This window comes from Oncorhynchus masou, chromosome 31, assembly GCF_036934945.1.
Source record: "Oncorhynchus masou masou isolate Uvic2021 chromosome 31, UVic_Omas_1.1, whole genome shotgun sequence".
NCBI classification, from domain to species: Eukaryota; Metazoa; Chordata; class Actinopteri; order Salmoniformes; family Salmonidae; genus Oncorhynchus; species Oncorhynchus masou.
This window is the reverse complement of record NC_088242.1, coordinates 57,227,215-57,243,725: the sequence shown is the minus strand read 5'-3', so window position 1 is coordinate 57,243,725 and position 16,511 is coordinate 57,227,215. Positions and strand designations below refer to the sequence as shown.

Genomic DNA, 16,511 nt, shown 5'->3' with positions numbered 1-16,511 from the left:
GGTTGTCTAGAAAAGTCTATGGTTGCCTGAGGCGGTTCTCAATCAGAGGCAGGTGATTATCGTTGTCTCTGATTGGGAACCATATTTAGGCAGCCATATTCTTTGAGTGTTTCGTGGGTGATTGTTCCTGTCTCTGTGTTTGTTTGCACCAGAATAGGCTCGGTCACTTTGGTTTTTCTTTTTTCCTTGTTTTGGAAGAGAAGAGAAGAGAACGTGAGACGGGTGCGCCATTCTCCTTGCGGAGATGGTGCAAAATTCATCAACACGGTCGGTCCCTGGGATTGGGCTGGCCAACACGATTCGGTTTGCTTGGAAGGAAAAGGAGTTGGAGCCTTTAGGATGGGAAACTTTTGGAAGGACAATATTGATGGGGATTCTAAAGCTGACGGTGAAGGACGTGTTTTGTTTCCAAGGCAACTCGTTGGAGGGAGCATACGACGTGACACTACATACAGAGGAAAAACACGATGATATCCTGAGAAGGGCAAGAGCAGTGGGAGGTGAGAAGCCGATGAGCCACTATGAAATAACAAGCCTGGCGAAGAACAACTTTAGGGTTGTAACTGTCAACATATACAACCCATACGTTACGGACGAAGAGGTGTGAGGAACTTTCTGGGGAGATACATGGATAACGTCGCCTCAGCAAGGCACCTCAAAGACTCTCTTGGGTTTTGGAATGGGAGGAGAGGTTTCCAGGCACTCCTCAGGGAGGACCCAAAGGGACATGGTGGCTACCTCCATCCTCCTGCTATGTTCTCCCTGGGGGCTGACAGGGGGACGTTGTTTTATGCACGTCAGCCTCCATTTTGCAGGCGCTGTATGGCCTACGGCCATATCTTCACCTCGTGCAGCGCAAGAAAATGCAGATTTTGTGGATCTGGGGAGCATGAGGCGAGGGATTGTGACAAGCCTAAGGCGTGCCACGGGTGTGGCTCGTCAGCACACCTGTGGCGAGGGTGCCCGGCTCGTCAGAGGTCATACGCGTCTGCGGCTGGTGGGGGAGCAGGGGCGGGGGATGGGGGAAGAAGAGGAGGGGAAGGAAGCACGCCTCATGACCAGAGTACAGGTCCAGAGGGGAAGGCCGCAAGGAAGGAGGGGGAGCAAGCAGCGGCGGATGGAAGAGAGAAGGAAACGGAAGGCACGGGAGTAGGAGAACCAGGAAAAGCGGCGGAAGAAAGCGAGTGGAGGAGCATGAGAGAGAAGAAAGTGAGGGAGGGGTGGCAGAGAAGGAGACGGTGGAAGAGCAAGTGGAGTGGGGGGAAAGTGCCCTGGTGGAAGAGATGAGGAGTATGGTGGAGGAGCTGGCGGGGGGGGGGGTGGTATCTCTCCACTGCCGCCATCACCAAAGAAGAGAATGAAGAGGAGGGTGCGATTGGCCGACAATGAGAGGGAGGGGATGGTCAAGAGAGTGATGGGGGTGGGAGAAACCTCTGGGTTGCTGCTGGTTTCCCCAGACCCTCAACTTCTGGTGGGTGGGGACACACCTAACAAGACTCAGGACTGGGTACAGTAGGAGGTGGGGAGTTTTTTGTTTGGGGACTCAGCCTCCCCTATTTTTTTCCAAACCAGCTGCAGCACTGGGGAGGGGAGGAGTGTGGGGGTAGACACAGGGTGCAGGGCACCCGGGAGCCAAACACTATTCCTGCATCCTGGGTTGGTGAGATGGAGGAAGAGGGGGGGATGTCGATGGTGTTTTCACAGGTAGATATGGAGCAGGGGAGCATCGGGTGAGTCTCCTGTTTTTGTTTTTTTGTGTCTGGGTTTAGTACTTGAGTGTATTACATGTTTTTATTTCATGGGGTCTAATTTTACTTTTGTTAGTTTAAATGTAAGGGGTTTAAGGGATTTTGTTAAGAGGACGGCGGTTTTTAGTTATTTGGAGGGTGTGGGGTTTGATTTTTGTTTTTTTTACAGGAGGTTCACCTGAGGGATGGAGGGGATGTTAGTAGGTTTAAGAGGGAATGGGACAAGGGGGAGTCGGTTTGGGGTATTGGGGGGGTGCACTCATCGGGGGTAGGGATTTTGTTTGGGCACAGGGAGGTAAAAGTGGAGGGTTCTTTTGTGGTGATGCATGGGAGGGTTATAGGGGTGGATGTCACGATAAGGGATTGTAAATTTGGATTAGTGGTGGTGTATGGGCCACAGGTGGTGGCAGACAGGAGGGAGATGGTGGACTGTCTGGCGCCCCTGTGTGTCACAAATAGGAAATTAGTGATGGGGGGATTTTAATACAGATTTAGGAATAGGGGGGGATAGCAGTGCAGGCGCCATCACTGGGCTAATGGCTTGCCATGGTCTGGTTGATGGTGGCCTGCACACTACTCCGAAAATGGCCGGTCCTACATGGCGCAACTCCAGGGGGGTTGCGCGGAGGCTCGACTATATTTTTGTACCCAGGTCTTTGGGTAAGTTGTCTGGGCGGCTGTTGCCTGTTTTCTTTTCGGATCACGACGGCGTGCTTCTGCAGGTGGGGTCGCCAGTCTGCCTCTTTGGTAGGGGGTACTGGAAGTTAGATCAGGAGGTGCTGGAGGAGCAGGCTTTTGTTGACGGGTTTTATGGTTTCTTTTGGAGGATTGAAGGCCTCCGGTCCATGTGCGAGGGGGTGTCAGAGTGGTGGGAATTAGTTAAGGTGAGGATTAGGGCTTTTATAATAGGATATTGCAAGAGGAAAAAAAGGGAGGAGAGGAGGGAGGTGGATCGTATCCAAAGGTTAATTGAACTCGAATACGAGGCAGGCAACCTCGGCGGGTCATTTGACTGGGAGAGATCCGCAACCCTAAAGACGCAGCTCAGGGAGTTGCAGGAGCGGAAGGCTCGAGCTTTCCTGGAGCGTGCGCATAGTGGCTTTCTAGAACATAATGAGACTTGTTCTGCTATGTTCTTTAAGTCGGTTAGGGCCAGACAGAGTAGGAAGGTAATGCATGGCGTTAGGGAAGAAAATGGTAGTATAGTTAGAGAACCAGAGGATATGGTCAGGGTGACAACTGATCATTTCCAAGGTTTATTTAAGGAAAGGGAAATAGATGTAGAGCAGGGAAATGTGTTTTTAGAACACTTGTCCAGGCGGTTACCGGAGGACATTAGAGAAGTGATGGAGGCCCAGATTTCACTAGAAGAGGTTGAGAGCGCTCTTAGGAGGATGGGAAAAGGGAAGGTGCCTGGGATGGATGGGCTGCCGGCTGAGTTTTATCTCAAGTTTTGGGGTATACTTGGACCAGTGGTCTTCGAAGTCTTGAAGGCCATCCTTGAGACGGGGGTCCCGGGGGGATCAATGGCTGTTGGTGTGCTGCCACTTTTATATAAGAAGGGGGAAGTAACAGACCTTGGCAACTGGCGGCCGTTGACCATGCTGTGTGTAGATTACAAGCTACTTGCAAAGATTTTAGCAGACCGGTTGCGCACAGCCCTTCCCTACATCGTCCATGAGGATCAGACGTGCAGGGTAGAGGGCCGCTCTATTACATGGAACCTACAGTTAATCAGGGACTCCATCGCTTGGGTTGAAGATAGAGGACTGCCTTTAATGGTAGCAGCGCTAGATCAGGCGAAAGCCTTTGATCGCGTGAATAGATCCTTTTTATTCAGAATGTTAGGTCGATTAGGATTTGGGGAGAAGTTCATAGGATGGATTCGTACATTATATGTCGGAGCGGGGTGCCGAGTTAGTGTAAATAGTCACTTGGGTGACGTTTTTGACCTCTCGTCTGGGGTCAGGCAGGGGTGCCCACTCTCGGCTCTCCTCTTTGTTCTGTACATGGAGCCTCTGGGGGCTGCCATTAGGGTAGACACAGGGGTGGAAGGCTTGTTGATCCCTGGAAGTGGTGGGCTGTGTGTTAAGATAACGCAGTACGCCGACGACACTTCCTTGCTGCTGTGCAAGGACTCGTGCCTGACAAGGTCCCTTGCCATCTTTGGGGATTTCACCCGAGCGTCGGGAGAAGTTCTGAACCATGCAAAGTCTTCCGTCAAGTTTTTCAGAAGATGGCGTGGTAGAACGGATGTGCCTGGGGGGTTATCTCTCTGTGAGGGGGCCCTGAGGATTCTCGGGGTCCATTTTGAGACCTCCGGCTCAGCGACGCTAAACTGGAACATGCGTATCACAGTGGTACAGAGGAAGCTAGCAATGTGGAAGGCTAGGCATTTGTCTTTTGTGGGTAAAGTCCTGGTCCTAAAAGGTGGATGTGTTGCCGTCTCTTTTGTATTTGGCGTACATCTACCCATTGCCGGCTTGTCTGAGGAGGCCTCTAGTGAGGCTTGTGTTTCAGTTCATGTGGAGTGGCAGGTGCGAGTGGGTCACCAGGGCACGCATGATCTGTCCCATCGGGGAGGGAGGTAGGGGGGTACCACATTTCCCCCTCAAGCTGGACACAATTTTTGTTTCTTTCTTGTTAACGGAGCTTGCTCATCCAGTGATACACCCGTCCGGTTACCTCCTGCGGGTGTTTTTCTCGTATCAGGCGAGAAGCGTAATGGTGTGGTCTAACACGGGTCCTCGGGCGGAACAGCTGCCGTGGCACTTTGGTCATGCGGCCAAGTGGCTGCGTGCGCACCCTGAGGTTGAAGTTGCCCGAGTAGGTTTAGATCACAGGCACCTGTATGAGGAGGTCAGAAAGGCAGGGAGTCCGGCGCCTGTAGTGGGCATCTCGGAAGTGGTCTGGGAGGGAGTGCAGGCGCGGGGTCTGGACAACAGGCTCAAGGACCTGAATTGGTTGAGCCTCCATAAGTGCTTGCCGGTACGTTCCATCATGTACCGGTATAGTTTGGTGCAATCCCCCACCTGTCCAAGATCCTCTTGTGGCAGGGAGGAGACTGTGCGCCATGTCTTTTGGGACTGTGCCTTTGCCGGAGTAGTATGGGCTCGGGCACGGGTGTTGTTAGGTTTGGTAAGGGGGGATTTTGTATTGACGTGGGCCAGGTTAAAGAGAGGTGTAGGGAGAGCGAGAGGGACGGATAGGGACAGGTTTCTGCTCTGGCTTCTCATGAGTCTCTTTAAACGGGGGCTGTGGGAAGCCAGGCAGAACATGGTGAAGACAGGGAGAGATTGGGTGGTGGAAGGGATAGTGAGGAGGGTGGAAGGAGATTTGAGGGGGAGGATGAAGAGGGAGGAGAGGAAGTGGGGGCAGCATGCTGCTCGGGAGAGGTGGAAGGGGGTTTAGGGCTGGGTGTCATTTAGATTTGTAAGGGGATAGATTAGGGACGGGGAGATAGGGAAAGGTAGTTTGTAGGGTGACGGGGAGGGAAGATGCTCCCCTGAGGTTTTGTTTGGGGTTGTTGTTTAGTTAAATTAAAATACCATTATTGGAGTATGTATGAAAATTATGAGTTGTAAAGAATGAATGGTATTGAAGGTAATAAATTATTTTTCATTAAAAAAAAGAAAGATAACCTATACAGCCTTTCACGTTCCGTTTGTTGTTTTTGTATTGTTCGTGTTTTTTCGTCGTCATTAAACATGTATCAAAAATACCACGCTGCATTTTGGTCCGCTTCTCCTTCACCAGACGAAAGCGGTTACAGAATCACCCACCACAACAGTAACAAGCGGCGTGGTGACAGGCAGCGGCAGCAGGAGCAGCGAAAGGAGGAATGGACATGGGAAGACGTTTTGGATGGCAAGGGTTGTTACACTTGGGAGGAGATACTGGCTGGAAAAGATCGCCTCCCATGGGAATAGGTGGAGGCACTTAGGAGAGCAGAGGCAGCCGGAGAGAGGAGCCGGCGATACGAGGGAACACGGTTGGCAAGGAAGCCCGAGAGTCAGCACCAAAAATGTATTGAGGGGGGCTCACAGGGAGTATGGCTACACCAGGTAGGAGACCTGCGCAAACTTCCTGTGCTTACCGGGGGGCTAAAGAGACCGGGCAGGCACCGTGTTATGCTGTGGAGCGCACGGTGTCTCCAGTGCGGGTGCATAGCCCGGTGCGGGACATACCAGCTCCTCGTATTGGCCGGGCTAGAGTGGGCATCGACCCAGGTAAGGTTGGGCAGGCTCGGTGCTCAAGAGCTCCAGTGCGCCTGCACGGTCCGGTCTATCCAGTGCCACCTCCACACACCAGTCCACCGGTGGCAGCTCCCCGCACCAGGCTTCCTGTGCGTGTTCTCGACCCAGTACCACCAGTGCCAGCACCACGCATCAGGCCTACAGTGCGCCTCTCCTGTTTAGTGCTGCCAGAGCCTTTTTCCTCTACAGCGCTGCCGGAGTCTACCGCCTGTTTAGCGCTGCCAGAGCCTTTCTCCTCTCCTGCGCTGCCGGAGTCTCCCGCCTGTTCAGCGCTGCCAGAGCCTTCCTCCTCTACAGCGCTGCTGGAGTCTCCTGCCTGTTCAGCGCAGCCAGAGCTGCCAGCCTGCATGGAGCAGCCAGAGCTGCCAGCCTGCATGGAGCAGCCAGAGCTGCCAGCCTGCATGGAGCAGCCAGAGCTGTCAGTCTGCATGGAGCAGCCAGAGCTGCCAGTCTGCATGGAGCAGCCAGATTTGTCAGTCTGCAAGGAGCTGCCAGTCTGCAAGGAGCTGCCAGTCTGCAAGGAGCTGCCAGAGCTGCCAGTCTGCAAGAAGCCGCCAGAGCTGCCAGTCTACATGGAGCAGCCAGAGCCGCCAGTCAGCATGGAGCAGCCAGAGCCGCCAGTCAGCATGGAGTAGCCAGAGCCGCCAGTCAGCCAGACTCTTCCAGATCCGCCAGTCAGCCAGACTCTTCCAGATCCGCCAGTCAGCCAGACTCTTCCAGATCCGCCAGTCAGCCAGACTCTTCCAGATCCGCCAGTCAGCCAGACTCTTCCAGATCCGCCAGTCAGCCAGACTCTTCCAGATCCGCCAGTCAGCCAGACACCATGAACAGACGCCCACCCGGACCCTCCCCTATTGTTTTGATGGGAGTCCGCACCTTAGGGGGGAGTTCTGTCACGCCCTGGTCGTAGTATATTGTGTTTGTCTGCATTTATTTGGTCAGGCCAGGGTGTTACATGGGTTTTTTTGTGGTGTGTTTTGTCTTGGGGTTTTAGTAGGTATCGGGATTGTGGCTTAGTAGGGTTGTCTAGAAAAGTCTATGGTTGCCTGAGGCGGTTCTCAATCAGAGGCAGGTGATTATCGTTGTCTCTGATTGGGAACCATATTTAGGCAGCCATATTCTTTGAGTGTTTCGTGGGTGATTGTTCCTGTCTCTGTGTTTGTTGTCACCAGATAGGCTGTATAGGTTTTCACGTTCCGTTTGTTGTTTTTGTATTGTTCGTGTTTTTTCGTCGTCATTAAACATGTATCAAAAATACCACGCTGCATTTTGGTCCGCTTCTCCTTCACCAGACGAAAGCCGTTACACAGGAATCACCTTTGCGAGGTAAACTGCATGGCCGTAGGGAGAGGAGAAGATCACTCCGTAAAAACTTCTAAACGGTCAAAACCATTTGACTCTGAGATGGGGGTGAAATCCAAAGTTGTGCTATGTATTCATTGGCTATGTCATATCTCATTCGTAAACAATAAATATTGATATATTACAAGCTCAAACACATCATCTGCAAAAATTACAAGTTAATCAGTGGGTGATGGTGATTTCAGAACCAAAGTGGGGAGTCAAAACTCATAGGCTACATTGCAAATTTTTCAAACTAAAACGTATCGTACCTGTTTTGTGTCAGAGCCCATGTATCTAGATACTGTATGTAATTAATCGTCTTGAAATGGAAACATGCACATCCCTAATTATCTTATTCAAACGACTCAATTTTTTTTGTTGTCTAATTAGGCCTCATTTGTTGGAGCACCAGTTTTGCTTGTCAGGCTAGGCATGCTAGGCTAATAATAGGTGAGGATCAACTAGATGAGCTGGACAAACTACTCTCTTCAATGAAAGTCCAAGCACTCTCCCAGTGTTTCCCCAGTTTAAGAATCGAGACATTTGCACATCTCCAGTCAGAACCAAACCTGCCCAAAAGTTTGGACACACCTAGTCATTCATTGGTTTGTCAAAATGTTTACTATTTTCTACTATGTCAAATAATAGTGAAGACATCAAAACTATGAAATAACACACGTGACCAAAAAAAGTAAATTATCAAAATATGAGGAAATTGATGGTAAGTCTTCACAAGGTTTTCACATACTGTTGCTGGTATTTTGGCCCATTCCTCCATGCAGATCTCCTCTAGAGCAGTGATGTTTTGGGGCTGTTGCTGGGCAACACGGACTTTCAACTCCCACCAAAGATTTTCTATGGGGTTGGGATCTGGAGACTGGCTAGGCCACTCCAGGACCTTGAAATGCTTCTTATGAAGCCACTCCTTTGTTGCCCGGGCGGTGTGTTTGGGATCATTGTCATGCTGAAAGACCCAGCCACGTTTCATCTTTAATGCCCTTGCTGATGGAAGGAGGTTTTCACTCAAAATCTCATGATACATGGCCCCATTCATTCTTTCCTTTACACGGATCAGTCATCCTGGTCCCTTTGCAGAAAAACAGCCCCAAAGCATGATGTTTCCACCCCCATGCTTCACAGTAGGTATTGTGTTCTTTGGATGCAACTCAGCATTCTTTGTCCTCCAAACACGACGAGTTGAGTTTTTACCAAAAAGTTCTATTTTGGTTTCATCTGACCATATGACATTCTCCCAATCTTCTTCTGGATCATCCAAATGCTCTCTAGCAAACTTCAGACGGGCCTGGACATGTACTGGCTTATGCAGGGGGACACGTCTGGCACTGCAGGATTTGAGTCCCTGGCGGCGTAGTGTGTTACTGATGGTAGGCTTTGTTACTTTGGTTCCAGCTCTCTGCAGGTCATTCACTAGGTCCCCCCGTGTGGTTCTGGGATTTTTGCTCACCGTTCTTGTGAACATTTTGACCCCACGGGATGAGATCTTGCGTGGAGCCCCAGATCGAGGGAGATTATTAGTGGTCTTGTATGTCTTCCATTTCCTAATAATTGCTCCCACAGTCAGAATAGGGGACATAGTTGATTTCTTCAAACCAAGCTGCTTACCTATTGCAGATTCAGTCTTCCCAGCCTGGTGCAGATCTACAATTTTGTGTCTGGTGTCCTTTGACAGCTCTTTGGTCTTGGCCATAGTGGAGTTTGGAGTGTGACTGTTTGAGGTTATGGACAGGTGTCTTTTATACTGATAACAAGTTCAAACAGGTGCCATTAATACAGGTAACGAGTGGAGGACAGAGGAGCCTCTTAAAGAAGAAGTTACAGGTCTGTGAGAGCCAGAAATCTTGCTTGTTTGTAGGTGACCAAATACTTATATTCCACCATAATTTGCAAATAAATTCATAAAAAATCTTAATGTGATTTTCTGGATTTTTTTCCCTCATTTTGTCTGTCATAGTTGAAGTGTACCTATAATGAAAATTACAGGCCTCTCTCATATTTTTAAGTGGGAGAACTTGCACAATTGGTGGCTGACTAAATATTTTTTTTGCCCCACTGTATATAACAATATTTAGGAGGCTATTTCATTTAAAAAAAAGTGAGCGATTGTAATCTGAATAAAGGCCAAAACATTTATTTCTGTGTTTAGAGGGAGAGAAACGCTGGGCCAATTGTCCGCGCCCTATGGATCTCCCAATCACGGTCGGATGTGATACAAAACAATACTTTTTGTGGTATAATTTGTTTTGTCTTAGTTGTAAAATCGCCTAAACAAACTGCGCTATCAATTTAGGAGTCTACAATTTCACCATGCTCCACCAGCAGATCGATGTGCCTCACATTTGCAATGGCAGATATACTTTGGAGGAGATGGGAAACGTTGCCCATGCTACGTTATTGGGTCATGTGGTGCATTCTGGGCGATTCTGGGACAAGGAGTGCTCTCTTTCAAGGACAGAATGGGAGTCTATTGGGAGCTAGCTCAAAAATCCAACGTTAGCACACATTTTGTCAACAAGAAGTACAACATTACAAAACTTTTCCGATATGTGAGATAATTAACTAGCTAGCTGTAATATCGTATTGCTTTGGAATCGTGAACACGATTGGTCGACAGTCTGCTGGGTAGGGTGTTATACGTTCCTGTATTCGTAGGATTCCTACCTCCTTTCTATAATATCTCTGGCAACGGCACCATACAATGCACCCTGGACTAAAGAGGCAGACAAATAGGAACAATCGTGCTAGACACTCTGTTAACCTTTTCATATGTGAGTTCCAAATATTTTAACGGTCGCGCCAGATTGAGTTATTTTATGTACGTGATGTCAGAATTCACTCTACTCCAAAATGTGATTATTACGCAACAGTACAGTTAACACGCGCTTCCTGCTAATTATCTATAAGCTGTTTCAATTTGTAAATGTCAAATTATTTTCTAACAAGTTGCATTTTCTAACAACAGTTTGAATTAAGGTATGTTCTGCCTCCTCATTAATTCACATAGAAGTTGCCCATTTCAGCATTGCGGACAATTTATGTTTGAGGCTTTACTGAGCCGGACAAACTTCTCTCTCCGAGGAGAGCCCATGTACTTCACTAATGTTTGCGCAGATCAAGTCAGATCAAGACAGTCGCGCAGTCTGGCACGAATTAGAACATTTTCTGGCTGCCGCTTGCATTGCCTTCCTTTTTGTTTTCCTTACAAATAATAACATTGGACATGTGTGCGTTCCTATCAAAGTAGGTTCCTTATTTTCTGAATATAGTGATGTGTTTCTACTGTAGGCGTATACAGTATGTATGCACAGTTGAAGTCAGAAGTTTGCATACACCTGAGCCAAATATATTTAAACTCAGTTTTTGACAATTCATGACATTTAATCATAGTAAAAATTCCCTGCCTTAGGTCAGTTAGGATCACCACTTTATTTTAAAAATGTGAAAATATCAGAATACTAGTGGAGAGAATGATTTATTTCTGCTTTTATTTCTTTCGTCACATTCCCAGTGGGTCAGAAATTTACATACATTCAATTAGTATTTGGCAGCACTGCCTTTAAATTGTTTAACTTGGGTCAAACGTAGCGGGTAGCCTTCCACAAGCTTCCCACAATAAATTGGGTGAATTGTGGCCCATTCCTCCTGACAGAGCTGGTGTAACTGAGTCAGGTTTGAAGGCCTCCTAGCTCGCACGTGCTTTTTCAGTTCTGCCCATAAATATCTATATGATTGAGGTCAGGGCTTTGTGACGGCCACTCCAATACCTTGACTTTATTGCCCTTAGCCATTTTGCCACAACTATGGAAGTATGCTTGGGGTCATTGTCCATTTGGAAGACTCATTTTCCGACCAAGCTTTAACTTCCTGACTGATGTCTTGAGATGTTGCTTCAATATATCCACATAATTGTCCTCCTCATGATGCCATCTATTTTGTGAAGTGCACCAGTCCCTCCTGCAGCAAAGCACCCCCACAACATGATGCTGCCACCCCTGTGCTTCACGGTTGGGATGGTGATCTTCGGCTTGCAAGACTCCCTCTTTCTCCTCCAAACATAACAATGGTCATTATGGCCAAACAGTTCTATTTTTGTTTCATCAGACCAGAGGAAATTTCTCCAAAAAGTACGATCTTTGTCCCCATGTGCAAACCGTAGTCTGGCTTTTTATGGTGGTTTGAGCGTACGCTACAGGGACCACTGTAGAATGATCACACCCATGTGCTCGTATGTGTCAAAGGGTTAATAAAATACATGTTTTGCCATCTCTAGAGGTTAAGTAACATTTTTAAATAGTATAGTGCATATCTGTCGTTCTGCCACTGACCAGGCAGTTAACCCACTGTTCCTAGGCCGTCATTGAAAATAAGAATTTGTTCTTACCTGACTTGCCTAGTTAAATAAAGGTAAAATAAAAATATTAAGTGTCAAATCAAGTAACAGGTTTGACTGTAACAGGGTCGACGATTTCATCTTAAATCATCCATAAATCCCCATGTGACAGGGAGAATGGAAGATTGTTTTGTGCAACAATATAAAAAAATTGCATTGTGAAAGGGGTAACAATTAAGTACCCTACTGTGATTGTTTTCAATTAAAATGGTCAAGAAAAAACAAAAATAGCTTCTTTGCGAGAGCAATTTCTCAAGCAAGAATTTTGTTATGACTGTCTGGGAGTGATCTGAGTGGGGAGGGGAAAACTGAAACTTGGTGTTATTGACAGAGATTATTTGAACTCTCGTTCTCATTGGTTCATTAACAAATGTATCCCTTGCTGATATCACCAGGCAGGCCAAAACTCCATCCCACCAAAACAGGCAAAAATTTCAGTCTGTCTTTTTAGACAGCTCTTACACTAAAAGGGCATTATCATAATTTAACAGTATTATTCCAACCTCATAATGTGGAAATATACACTGAGTGTACCATTCATTAGGAACACCTGCTCTTTCTATGACATAGACTGATCAGGTGAATCCAAGTGAAAGATATGATCCCTTATTGATGTTGCATGTTAAATACATTTCAATAAGTGAGGATGAAGGGGAGGAGACAGGTTAAAGAAGGATATTTAAGCCTTGAGACAATTGAGACATGGCTTGTGTATGTGGGCCATTCAGAGGGTAAATGCGCAAGACAAAATATTTAAGTGCCTTTGAACGGGGTATTGTAGTAGATGCCAGGTGCACCGGTTTGAGTGTGTCAAGAACTGCAATGCTGCTGGGGTTTTTCACACTCAACAGTTTTTCACACTCAAGCAGCCTCAGGCTGCACAGCTGTTCTCTCATCAAGTGATCATATCTTCACTCATCAGACTATTCTCAATTGAATCTTTACTAATATGTCAAATTAGCTTGGATTTAGAATGGCCCATTATCAATGGGCAGGAACAGTGGGCAGGAACGGGCAGGGGAAAAATACATGTAATCTGTATGCACTCAAATAGCGAATGGAGGCCTGGCAATTTTTCAATGATGCCTGACAGGCTACTTCAATTTTATAGCTGAGCTGTGCTTCATATGAGCAGCTGCAAAATAAATATAAGAACACTTATTTCACTCCATGCATCAACCACTATTTGAGGAGATTGCTCTCGCTGTGCGACAGGTGATATTCCGCCCAAACTCTGTGCACCATGGGCTCTCCAACCCTAAACCTGGAGCTACTCCATGCTTAATTCATTAGTAATATGTTTTCACAAACAAAATACATTTCAATAAACAGTTAACAGCCCTTCTGCCCACTCGAGAAAGGAATAAAGGGGAGAGAGGAGGAGATGGAAATGCATGGTGGTGAGAAATTCTGTGTAGCTAAAGTTAATGTGCCACCCAATTAATTATTCAAAATATTTAAAAATCCCTATTACTAGGCTATCCAGAATCCAATATAAATTCACTATAATTATAGGCTACCTGTAAGCAGGCCTGCACAATCAATGAACCATCAGCATCGCCTAGGGCTCTCTCCCAGAATCATGGATAGACATTTTGCATAAGGTAACCAGTCCACCCAGTATGCATAATAATACAGTCCACACTCAAAGGCAATTACTAAAATGTGTTTAATTTTAGAGTATAGGCTAGACCAATTATGCACTGAAGACATCTTAAATCAGTTTTGTTTTATGTTTTTCTGCTATGGGTAATATGCAGTAGGCTACGTTTTGTATAACTGCACAATCAGGGGGGTTTTGGGCTCATAAGCGTATGCATAAGCTCTAATAACATCCACAATGGTCATGATTTGCACTCAGTTTCAACCTGATCTTGAACTTCTTTCTTCAAATTAATCATCAACGTGAGGTGAGTTTTTAAAGGACCATGCTATTCTGATGATAAGTGTTTGATGTGATTTTCTATTGCATTTTCCATTGATGTCAGAGTGGTTAGAGGGACGATAGAGCCCTGAGTACCAGACCATTAGCAACCGGATGATCGTTAGTTTTTTTACCTTAAAAATGAATCACTAATCACAGGAAATAAATACTTATCCTCAGAAATGACTGTCAAAGCAACAAAATAACTAGGGCTTTTACAACAGGGCTCAAAACTGTGACCAAAACACTCGCATTTGCGACCCTTTGACTTGGCAGTCAATTTGTATTTATGATTTATTCAAACTGCATTGTGCAATTGACCAAAAATGTACCATATGTAAGTATCTGCCTGTCCCTGTTTCACTGTCGGCTGCTGTGTGAGCGAGCCACTCTCTCTCCCTACTGTGCGCATGGAGGAGTGGTGCATTCTAATAAGCACAACCAAATTACCGTTGCTCAAAATGTAATTGCGGGACAAATACAGTTATCAAAGCAACTACTGTTGTTCTAGTTACAGAGAGGAGAGTCACACCTTCCTTAGAGTATATCATTTATTTCTCTCAATACTGAGTTTATGGCACCACTTTACCACCAGAGTAGTAGTTTCTATGTGGTCTATATTAAAAGGCATTTCATTTATTATAATATGCTTATACAATTCAATATTTGTGCCCAGTTTCTACTTGCAGCAGTTTTTTTTAAATCTCAATGTCAAATCATTCTGTGTAACAATTTAACATGATTGTTTTCAATCAAAATGGTAAAAAAGAAACAGAGCAAGAGGAATTTCTCAAGCGTTGCTTTGCTAGGACTGTCTGGGAGTAGTCTGAGTTAGGAAAACAGAAAACTAGCTCTTATTGGCAGAGGTTTGGAACTGTCTTTCTTATTGGTCTATTCACTACTTTACCACCTAGCGATGTCACCAGGCAGGCCAAAACTCCATTCCACCAAAACAGGCTGAAGTTTCAAGTTTCACATTAAAAGAGCATTATCATAATTTTCACAATTTCACAGTATTATTTCAACCTCATATTTTGGAATTTTATATAAAAGACAGAAAAATCATGTTTTTGATTGCACTGGGTCTTTTAAATATCAAAGGGACTCAAAAGGCACTCATTTTGTGGAACGACCTACATGATATGTCCTCTCCTGAACCACAGGTATGGCTCAACAACAGCCAAGAATGCATATATATGTTTGACATTTTTTATATTTTTTTGGAATTTATGGCACCTGGTATTCCCAGGCGGTCTATCGTCCCAGTACTAACCAGGCCTGACTTTGAACTGGCGTGTTCAGGGTGGTATGGCTAATCTCTACAACTCCTCAATTGGCCCGGGAGAGGCAAAGGTCGAGACATGTGTCCCCCAAAACATGACCCGCCTGGCCGCCTACTTCTTATCACACTGCTCGCTTAACCCAGATGTCAGCCGCACCAATGTGTCAGAGGAAACACTGTTCGACTAACGATCGGAGTCAGCTTGCAGGCTCCCAGCCCAGTTGCAAGGAGTCACTGGAGCACGATGAGCCAAGGAAAGCCCCACCGGCCTAACCCTCTCATACCCCAGACGGCCAATTGTGCACTGTTCTATGGAACTCCCTGTCACGGCCAGATGTGACAAAGCTTGGAATCGAACCCTAGGCTGTAATGGTGCCTCAGCACTGCGGTGCAGTTCTTTTGACTTCTGCGCCACCCAGGAGCACAAGAATGCATACATATCATGAGGGATGAAAATCATGCAAACGTCGTCAGGCTCAACAAGAAAACAGATTTGGTAATCCATCTTGAGTGCATGTGCTCTGATCATATTCCCAGCCCTCTTATTGAACTGCAACAAGGAAGCAGAGTGCTCCAGTGAACTGACTGTGCACTCTTCCTGCACCTTCTGCTGAGTTGGACAATCACCAGGATAACTATTTTTCTCCCCCCCCCACAGGGATAACTCTCCATCCATCTCTCTTTCAAACAATCCCTCCTTGTATAAGTCAAGGCAACAACTTTCCCTTTAAGGCAAAATCTTCAATCTCGTGCTTCTTCTGCGCCAGACTTGACCCCTGTCTTACTGTCTGACATTCTCTGATCGACAGACAATAGCTTCAGGTCAGCGATAGCGAGCATCACAGGGTCTCTCTTCTTCCTGCCAATAACATACGGAGGGAGCTTGATCCTATTTCCTCTGTGGAGGGGCTCAGTTCCTCAGAGAGCAGTGTGTTTAGTTTAATGGAGGAGTGTGTGTGTTTAATCCTGCTCTGGGTCAGTAGTGATGGGGATCTCAGTAGAGAGACTGTATAGTGTGTAAGACCCCTGCTGAATAGAAAAAGCATTAGCCTCTCCGACTCCGAGAAAGGGGGAAAAAAGAGCCTTTCATTGGCCTCTTAGCCCTGGCAACAGGTTGTTTACTGCAGCCTCGGCCAATGACAAGACATTGTATTCCATAACAACGTCAAACATTCACGTCAACATTCGGCCACAATGAACAAAGCCCTGGCTCACAGTAGCAATATCATCATGTGCTTGTCATTTCCTAAATATGATCCAAATATGTACAGTTCCTGCATATCCTCGTAGACCTGGTCATGATATTCACAGCCAACAATAAAAACAAAAAACTAAGAAACATGTGACATTCCCAAATAAATCTATAGACTAAGAGCTCGATGTGCTGCTTCATCTGAACAGTGAACACATGAAGAATTGATTCAGACTTACCCCCTAACACACCAGAGTGCTTCAGCTGTGCTTGAGGTGACCAGACAGAGAACACACAGAGCTAACAGAGGGAACGTGGAGTGAGTAGAGAGAGGGAAAAAGTGAGTGTGGAGAGTAG

The 16,511-nt window shown here is 46.4% G+C and overlaps 1 protein-coding gene across 4 annotated transcripts in view; it reads right to left on the bottom strand.

Annotated features, from left to right (window-relative positions):
• The window catches only part of LOC135524159 (liprin-beta-2-like), a 126,400-nt gene that overhangs the window by 67,747 nt on the left and 42,142 nt on the right, over positions 1–16,511 (bottom strand). The window lies entirely within an intron of this gene.